Consider the following 10,141-nt stretch of genomic DNA (forward strand, 5'->3'; position numbering starts at 1 on the left):
TTATTATTATTATTATTATTATTATTATTATTATTATTTCGTGTTTATATGCACCCACACCAAACAGATTTGTTTTAATCAAGCATGTTCTTATCCTTTCCCTCTATGTCTACCCTAACTTCTGTCATTATACCAGTTTTTACTCATTTTAAATATTCTGTCCAACCTCATTATTCCACAGAAGTATGTTCTTGGAAATGAATAACCATTTCTTTTTGAAAGGCTTTAAAAGGTGATGATATCTCACAGGCATGACCTCTCAACAACTGTGGGGCGCATTCAATAAGAAGATCGTCCTTAGGTAACACCCACCAAGGCAATGCATCATTCTCCACTGGTCTCCACCACGGAATAGTGATGTAAACAGTGATGGAAACAACCTCTTTCTATAATAATACAGTGAGTGAAAAATGGCCTGTAGAATGTCTGTGCCTGAGTGAGCTGTGTCCATCATTTCAGAGTGTAAAATGGCGGAGCTATAGAACAGATTTCTCAATTTCAAAGCCAACGTATACAACAGCTTATATAATGCATCCATTACAGCACAGAAACGTTTCACCACCTCTTATCACTGATATTCTCTCGTTTAGCACATCCAGTACTTTCAAGGTCAAAATGACCCCAGAAAGGAATCTGGATACAATGCCCTCCTTTTTTGGAGGATATGGTGGGGGAGGGGGAGTGTCTGTTTGAGTGGCTTTAGCAAGAGGGCTGCATTACAACAGAATAATATCTATATACTGTGACACTAGCACCAACGACCGTTATGTGTGCGACTGTTCCTGTTTGATTAGGAGTGGCCATCGAACACTATGTGACTGGGTGTAGATTGCGATTGGTTGGTGGGAGGTCTGGTCATTATTGAGGTCACCAATATACAGCAGTGACAACAGGAAGGAAGTGTTACTGCCAATCATGGGTGGAGCTATAATGCATTTTTAGGCCACCCATATGGGGTCACCCATAATATAACCCAAGTCCAATTGGTCTGCTGCCAATCAGGGTGTTCACTCTGTAATCCACAACTGGCACACATGAGTCCTAAAATCGGAGGGATTAATTATTCCCACAGTTCCTTCATGTTTAAGCCTACATAAAACATGAGCCATAATAGCTGCTATTTTGGAGTATTTTAGTAAAGCCTTAGTAAAGACTCTCTCTGGCTCCTGCGCTATTTAAGTTTGAATACCATTTTTAAAAACCAACTGACATACATTGACACAGGTCAGTTTAGGTTTGTGTGGACCATGGTTATTTCCAGATGTCAGCATGATGTAACAGGATCGAACTGTGGTGTAGGGGAAGGACTGCATATTGTCTTTGAAACAGTTATTTATTTCCATGGCCAGGACACAGTGTTCTCACCTGATGTTCCCAGGACACTACAGGACATTGTGTGGCAACATTCAAAAATATGGAGAGAATATTCTGCCTCTGTGGGAATGGATCTTCATGTGACTCCATCGGTATGATGTTCATGATGACATGGGCTATCCACATTAAGAACTTTCCAGAATTCAGTCAGCGAGACATTCGCCTCATCACATGCTGTTCTGGAGGACTCAAGATAACTGCCTGGACTAGCATTGCAGTGTAAAATGTCCACTGGTCATTAAACTTCAAGAGCACATACAGTCACTGAGCACGTTATTAGGTAGACCTGTACACCAGCTTGCAAATATTTATTCAGCCAATCATGTGGCAGCAACTAAATATAAACTATAAACGCATGCAGACACGGTGAAGAGGTTCAGGATGTGATCTAAGTGACTTTGGTTGTGGAATTATTTTTGGTGCCAGACAGGGTGGTCTTGAGTATCTTAGAAACTGCTGATCTACTGAGATTTTCATGCACAACAGTATCAAGAGTTTGCAAAGAATGGTGAGAAAACAGTAAACCAGTGAGGAGCAGTTCAGAAACACATTGTTAATGATCATGGTCAGAGGAGAAGGGCCAAAGATGACAGTAACACAAATAACCACGCATTACAACAGTGCTAGGCAGAAGAGCAACTCTGAACACAATGTGCCAAAGTGGATAGGCTACAGCAGCAGAAGACTTAATGCAGCAGAAGGTCTAATAAATACCTAATATCCTGCGTATGGTCAGCTATGCTTTCATTGGCACTGAATCAAAGTTCATTGCCTAACTGGATTACTGTCCAACTGGATGACATCCATGTTTGGCTATTGGGATACCTCAGGATAAGGTGTAGGGTGCTGGTTGACAATGTTGATATCTGATTGTTGGAGCCATTGAGAGCATCAACAGGTCATCACATCGCAGCTAGGGGAAGCCATTGGGCTTGGGTTTAGATGAAAAGAATGAGCAGGAGATGTGCCTACAGTGTATGTTGCTAGAAGAAAAAAAAACCCATCTTGGAGGAGATCAACCTTGCAGTCCACTACCATAACATTACAATATGATACACTTACATAGTGTCCACCAAAAGTACTGAAATAGGAGTTTGATCTTGTAAAATCACTGCGCACTTTTGTCGTTCAGTTAAAGGCTGGGCTAGACATGATACATTATTTTGAATAACACTATTTTGGAGGAGGCAAAATATCGTTACATATCAAGGACGTTCAATGCATTTAATTCACATTTCTGTTAATATTACAAAAACATTTTTTAAATTTTGTTTATGCTTATTATGTTGCCAAAGATGTAGCCCCTGCTTTTGACAGTTATTTCTTGTGCAATATCCCCTTTGGTGTCCTTTAAGAGGGCAGTCTGAATTTCATTCTGAATTTAACAACAACAATGGCATCCATCCATCCATCCATTATCCTAACCCGCTTATCCTGAACAGGGTCGCAGGGGGGCTGGAGCCTATCCCAGCATACATTGGGCGAAAGGCAGGAATACACCCTGGACAGGTCGCCAGTCCATCGCAGGGCACACACACCATTCACTCACACACTCATACACTCATACACTCATACACTTATACCTACAGGCAATTTAGACTCTCCAATCAGCCTATCCTGCATGTCCTACATGTCCTACATGTCCTGCATGTCCTGCATGTCTTTGGACTGTGGGAGGAAACCGGAGTACCCGGAGGAAACCCACGCAGACACGGGGAGAACATGCAAACTCCGCACAGAGAGGCCCCGGCCAACGGGGATTCGAAGCCAGGACCTCCTTGCTGTGAGGCGGCAGTGCTACCCACTGCACCATCCGTGCCGCCGCACAATGGCATCCAGCAGCACTGTAGGGACTACAACTTCCACATTCCCACAGGAAAATTCCGCGACGTCCACCACGAATGACGTCAAACTTGGTTCAGCCAATCCCGTGCGAGGACCATACATAATTCGGAGTCCCGTGCGAGGACCCCTACAGCACATATTTTCAATATATTTAATATTTTATTTAAATTTTGATTTTACTAAATAACAGCTTCACAGCTTTACAGCATTCGTAAAAAAAACAACAATACAGTCAAATTAAATACATTTAAAGAGCAGAACATGCAGGTCAGTGTGAGAGAGAGGAGCAACGTCTTCTCAGTGAGGTTTCGGTAAGGCTAATGATTACAATACTTATTTTGGTCATGTTTTAATGCTGAGTTTAAATGATCCATTACAAGCTCAACTGCTTTGAACTCTAGACAGCAACAATTGTTCCAAACTCATAGAACTACGATAGAAAGATATTTTTGCCTCCATGGCAAATTCATGATGGTAAACAAAGAGATCTACACATCACAATCAACATGATATTTGCTAATAATATGAACATTGTTAAGCTGGTGAATAAATACAGCTCCTGCCCCATATTTTTCAGCTCTTGTTCAGTTCTGATTCAGAATGAAAAAGTCCACAAAGACTAGAGGTTTGTGCACTGTAGTAGTTCCATCCCTAATAGATGCTCAAGATTAACCAGGTAATGTTTGCCATCTGCTGGTGGGAGGGTTGTACAGCCAAACACAACACACATTTATTGTTTTTCTCAATCATTCATACACATTTTTTGAAATAATATCTAATTTTCTCAAAACTTTTAATAAAAAACTAAAGGCACACAATTGCCAGGGGAAAACAAAATAGTGAAACATTGCATTCAATAGCATTTAATACTAAATGGACACTCTACTACTGCATATTAGTCGCTCTTACTTTTCCACTCTAGTGTGATTACAAAAACACATGTACAAATGTTCAATTGTTCTCAACTTTATCATGTTGCTTTGGAGATGAGTTGTTATACATCCATTCATCCATCCATTATCTTAACCCGCTTATCCTGAACAGGGTCGCAGGGGGGCTGGAGCCTATCCCAGCATACATTGGGTGAAAGGCAGGAATACACCCTGGACAGGTCGCCAGTCCATCACAGGGCACACACACCATTCACTCACACACTCATACCTATGAGCAATTTAGACTCTCCAATCAGCCTAACCTCCATGTCTTTGGACTGTGGGAGGAAACCAGAGTACCCGGAGGAAACCCACGCAGACACGGGGAGAACATGCAAACTCCGCACAGAGAGGCCCCGGCCGACGGGGATTCGAAGCCAGGACCTCCTTGCTGTGAGGCGGCAGTGCTACCCACTGCACCATCCGTGCCGCCTGATTTGTTATATATTCATTACAAAAAACTATAGATAGATTCAGCTCAAACACGTCAAGTAATTATTTAGTCTGAATGAATTTTGCTCAGACACAGCAAACAAAATGCTATGTACATGCCCAAGTGTACCAAAAGAAAGAAAATCATAATAAAGACTTCATTTTTCTGTTCTCCTTCATTTCCCTACCTCTGTTCATCTCCCTACCTCTGTTATATTTTTGTCCAACATGATCCATCCATTGTTATTCATGATAAAGCTTTGACAGTTTAGTTTGTTTGCACAGATTGGCAATTGAGTGTAGGTGATGCTTGTGATGCATACTGATTTTGCATTTTCCTTTTATGAAATCAAAATGTGCTTGATGTTTTCTCTTCAAATCTTCAAGTTGTTAGAACATGAGCATTCAACTTTTGATCACTGTGTCCAGACCACTAGTTCCAACACTCGAGACCAACTGTTTGGTTGACTGCTCCAAAATGACAAACAAATGCTGTTCAAATGAATGTGTGCAGTCAGGATTTGTGTAATGTAAGTGAGGCAAGAAATTGCAGCTGCTGCACCAGACCTGGGTCAAATATGTAATTATATTGGATTCAATTACTTTATGGAGCTTGTCTGGTGTATTGGAACCTATGGAATACTCTCAGAAAGTGCAACCCCCCCCTTCTGGTCCTCTTGGCCCTCTTGGCAGGCAAGATTACCAAGATTACACTGCATGTAGCCATCCGGTTTGGGTGAGCTCTCTAAATTCATTCTGCTGCATCAGTTTGTAACCATATGCTTTAATCTCCTCAACCATAACCTCCAAAATTTAAGCACCATTATGTCACATCCCGTAGCTACTCTGGACTTTTGTGTGTTGCTAATCGGATATGATTTTCCATTTTTATTTTTAGCCCCTCCATTGGTATGCAGGGGTCAGCTGGTCGTGGGCTCGCAAGATGCAGAAGCAGTGCATTGTGGGAAGTCCAAGGATGCGTGCATTCCTGAGCCGATAGCTATTGACATCACTCCAAATCCTTGGCCTCTCCGTGTCTCTCTCTGGAGTTTGTGCTGGGCTCAAGGACACTGTCGCACTGTCAAAAATGTTTAGAAACAAGAACAACCCAAATGCCAGACCCATCACTCACACTAACAGCCTGCTTGGGAAGCATTTCTGAATTTTTCTCCTAGAATAACTTGTTTGTATTTTCTTCAGCTTTATTCTTCAGTTACTACTTACAAAGGTGCAGTATTTGAGCGGATAAGTGAAAGAGACCCGAAAAACATCAATTATAGGATCAGGGACTCTAGGCTACAGTCACTGTTGGCATTAGATGTCAATGCCCAGATAATGATCACTTCAGCTGGAGAGACTACTCCAGAGCCCCAGAGTACAATTGCTTTTCTGTAAGCAATGTGTTCTTTTGAATGCGTTTATGAAAGTCACTCTCATAAACACTCAAACAAATATTTTCATTAACACTAATGAAAACACCTGTGTAAAAAGTAATGTAAATAATCACATTAACACCAACATGACATAATTTACATTTTACATTTACATTTTTGTAATTTGGCAGATGCTTTTAATCCAAAGCGATTTACAAGTCATAAACACTAATGAAAACACTTGCATAAAGACTAGTGTAACACAATGATAAACACTAATGTAAACATTCTATAAACACTAATGTAACTCTATAATAAACTCAAATGTACAGTAAACATGCTCTTAAACTCTAATGTAGCACTGTGATAAACACTAATGTAAACACGCTCTTAAACGCTCAGGTAACACTGTCATAAGCACGAATATAAACACACTTAAATACTCATGTAAATACTGAACACTCACATGAATGCTCTTTTAAATACTCCTGTAAAAACTGGCGTAAACTACATCAAACATCTTTTATGTAAATGTGTGTAGTTGATGACAAATGGTCATAGAGCTTCGGTCTCCTCAATAAGTTCAGACAATTACACAGACAAATATTCTGAGCATGCAAATGAGAGGAAACCCGTTGAACCACATTTTCATTTTATTATCCCCAGTTTAGAATGTCCAGCCAGAATTGTAGTCCCATCCTATTGCTTGAGCCATTGTCCTCCAATTAGGGGAATGGTGTGCCAGTGTAGTGGGTGTAGCTTGTCTAGTTAGCCACTAAGCACAGCGAGGTAGAATAAGGCTAAATCCTTCTAGCAGGTTACTGTGACAACATGCTCTGGCGGTGCAACCTCCAGCTTCAAAATAAGGACTTTACCCATAGCCTTACCCTTAGGTGTGATTTCACCTTTAGCTGCCTGGTAACACGTTCATCTTTGGAACCATTGGGCGATTGGTTTGAATCTCATCTCAGGTGAGGGCTTCTCCATCTGAGCATCACTGCCTGGCTTTGGCTGATTGCAGGCACCTGATCGACCAGGGTAGTATCTCTTGAGCAGTCAGGCAAGGAATAACCTGCTGACCATAGCCTTCTCTTCCTGGACAAGTTTGAGGAAAGATATGTGCCAGAACCGCTAGCCATAGACAGTGGGGGTTATTTTCATCACTGCACTCAGAATAAACTAAAGCTGGAGTCACCACCGGAGAGGACTGAAGTGTTAAAGCTTAACTGCAAGCAGTTTTTTTGTCTGGGAGCTTTCACACCAATGACCCCAGACAACCAGTGTCTCCAGGCCGGAGCTGTGCTGAGGCTGCCCCGAAGTCAGTACTGTCAGGCCAGAATCGGCTCAGATTGAGCACGGAATCGCTGGCTATCTGGGACTTGTGCATTGTGCGTGTGTGCTTCTGTGTGAGTACAATACTCATTCATTCATTCATTATCCTAACCCACTTATCCTATCCAGGGGGGCTGGAGCCCATCCCAGCATACATTGGGCAAAAGGCAGGAATACACCCTGGACAGGTCACCAGTCCATTGCAGGGCACACACACCATTCACTCACACACTCATATCTATGGGCACCCGGAGGAAACCCACACGAACACAGGGAGAACATGCAAACTCCACACAGAGAGGCCCCGGCCGATGGGGATTCGAACCCAGGACCTCCTTGCTGTGAAGCGGCAGTGCTACCTACTGCACCATCCATGCCGCCTACAATACTCATGATAGTGCAATATACTGCATCCTGAAGGTGACATTGTGCTATTGTGGATGGGGAAGCTCGGTTCCCAGGTTGGGAAAGGAATGTCACCGGAATACTTTCAGTGAACTTAAAAGTGACCCAGATGACTAATTATGTAGCTGCAGGCAGGTTCAAGCTGTATAGACCAAAATGCAAAAGACCCAGTGAAAATCATGTGTTAGATATGATAATGTAGGTGCAGAAAAGGGCTGTCCTGCGTGATGGCCTCCATTTTGTGTGAGGGAGAGGGGGGACTAAGAAAGAGGGAGAAGAGGGATAGAGGAGAGGGAGATAAGAGTGAACAGCTGGCCTGGCTCAGTCCACGGCGCCAGCCCTCCGCAGCTGACGTGAACACCGGTGGGCTCCATCGGTTTGGAAACGGAGATAAGCTCCGTGTGTCAAGGCCAGGGGTTCGAGGCCACGTCACATTGCAACAGGGTTAGGGGTGGACTCCACACACCATATCCCACTGCTATAGAGAGAACACCCTCTAGGCCTTATTCCACATCATTGTTCTCATGGTTTATTTTGTAAGCTAAGGCCACCATCCTTTCACCTCTGTCCTAACCTCATGCTCAACGACATAGCGGAGCACAAATGGAGCTACAAGACGACAGGCTTCCTGTCTGACTCCTAAAAGAGCTTGCCACAAGAAAAGTACAATGGCCCTATAGCAGGGATCAGCAACTCACTGTCCTCGAGGGCAGAGACCTGCTGGCTTTCCACCATCCCTTTACCTGGGAGTCAGGCGTGAAGCCTGTCTAGCCCATCAGTAGAACTAATTACTCGGGAGAAAAGAAAACCAGGGCTGGTTTTGGATTAGAGTGTCAGAGTTGATGATCCCTGCACTATAGCCAAACCTCACCGATGTCATTGGCCAACTGTGGCCAGGATACATCAGATAATTGGGGTAAGAGGTGGGTATCCAGTCAGCCAGGGTAGTTTTCATCAGGTTATTATCAGGTTGTGGAAAAACCTCCCAACATCATCCACAGGTTACCATATGGATGCAAGAGATACATATCTCCAATAATCAGTGCTGACTCTCTCCTGTAGAGCAGTGTGAACTGTGGGCTTTAATGCAGTTTTCCAGGGGCGGGTTCAGACATCATTTGAGAGACATAATTGGTGATTCCAAATGTTAGTAAAAAAATAGAAATAAAATCTGGTTATCACCATTGAAGTTTAATGCAGTTCTGTGGTCTGGGGGATTAAACCTGGGGGTTTAGACTCCACCCAAACACAGAACAATTGATCCTATGTCAGCGTTTGGCAGGTAGCTGTACAGTATACCATAAATACAACTCTCTCAGATAAGGAAATGAATGTGGGTACAGGGGGGTATATCATAAAGCAGGATTACTGAGTTAGCTGGATAAGGTGACAAAGTAAAAGCTAGAATACTTCCAAAACTGAAACATGGACTGTAAACAGCTGTTCCAGATTTTTCTCTGTGAATTTATCCAGCTAACCCAGTAATCCTGCTTCATGATTTTCCCAATCTTCTTGCTGTAATTACTTGTTTGAAAAATCTCTGTTGTGAAACTGGATTATGAGTTACCATAGAAGCCCACAATAATATTTCCCATGGTCTTTTAGAGTCATGTGGTGTGTAGCAGCTGCCAAATGTGAACCTTCAAAATGTTTGTGTTTAGAGCTCCTGTGGATAAAATGGATTAGAATCACGGTGTTACCATTTAATCGTATTTAATCGGTTTTTAATCAGTATTTGTCAGTTGACACATTGAGTAACAGACTGTACGGGTGAGATTTTAGATGTTACTGAAATGATCCAACAGTGCACCCTGCTGGCCAAGCTGTAATACAGACAAATAACTCAGAAGAATAATTATTTGAACTCCTTCAGCTTTTTCCAATGAAAAGTGGGAACTGTGACAAAAAATTATTTAAAAAAAATGTACATTATGAGAATGTGGCAGCCATAATTTGCACAAGAGAACTACTGACCCTTTCTTTCTTTCATTCTTTCATGGGGTGGGCAGGTTAGGCATAGTCAATTGTAGAGATAAGCCTTTTGTTGTGTAGAAAAAATGACAGGGATGAAAACACATGTACAGACACTCATGCACACACATATACATACACACACACACCCAGCATTATAAGTGTTGAAGCATGTGAATCTTTCACACTTCTTCACACACAGCCAGGGCAAGCTTCCTGACGCAGGGTGCTTCTGAGATATCCCAATTGCTTCACTTATTCATAAGTTCAGTTTAAATTAATTTGTCATTTTTATTGCTCAGTTGTTTGTGATGCATGTTTTGTATTATCCCATATGTACAAGTAGACACTGAAGACCATTATCCCCATCAACATCAACCTGGAATCTTGGGAAACTTGTGTGCAGTATCTGGCACAAAATGAACACAACCTGAACAAGAAGCAGCCACCTCAAAGGTGGAACGCCACGATGAATAT

Source organism: Conger conger, chromosome 2 (genome assembly GCF_963514075.1).
Source record: "Conger conger chromosome 2, fConCon1.1, whole genome shotgun sequence".
Classification (NCBI taxonomy): domain Eukaryota; kingdom Metazoa; phylum Chordata; class Actinopteri; order Anguilliformes; family Congridae; genus Conger; species Conger conger.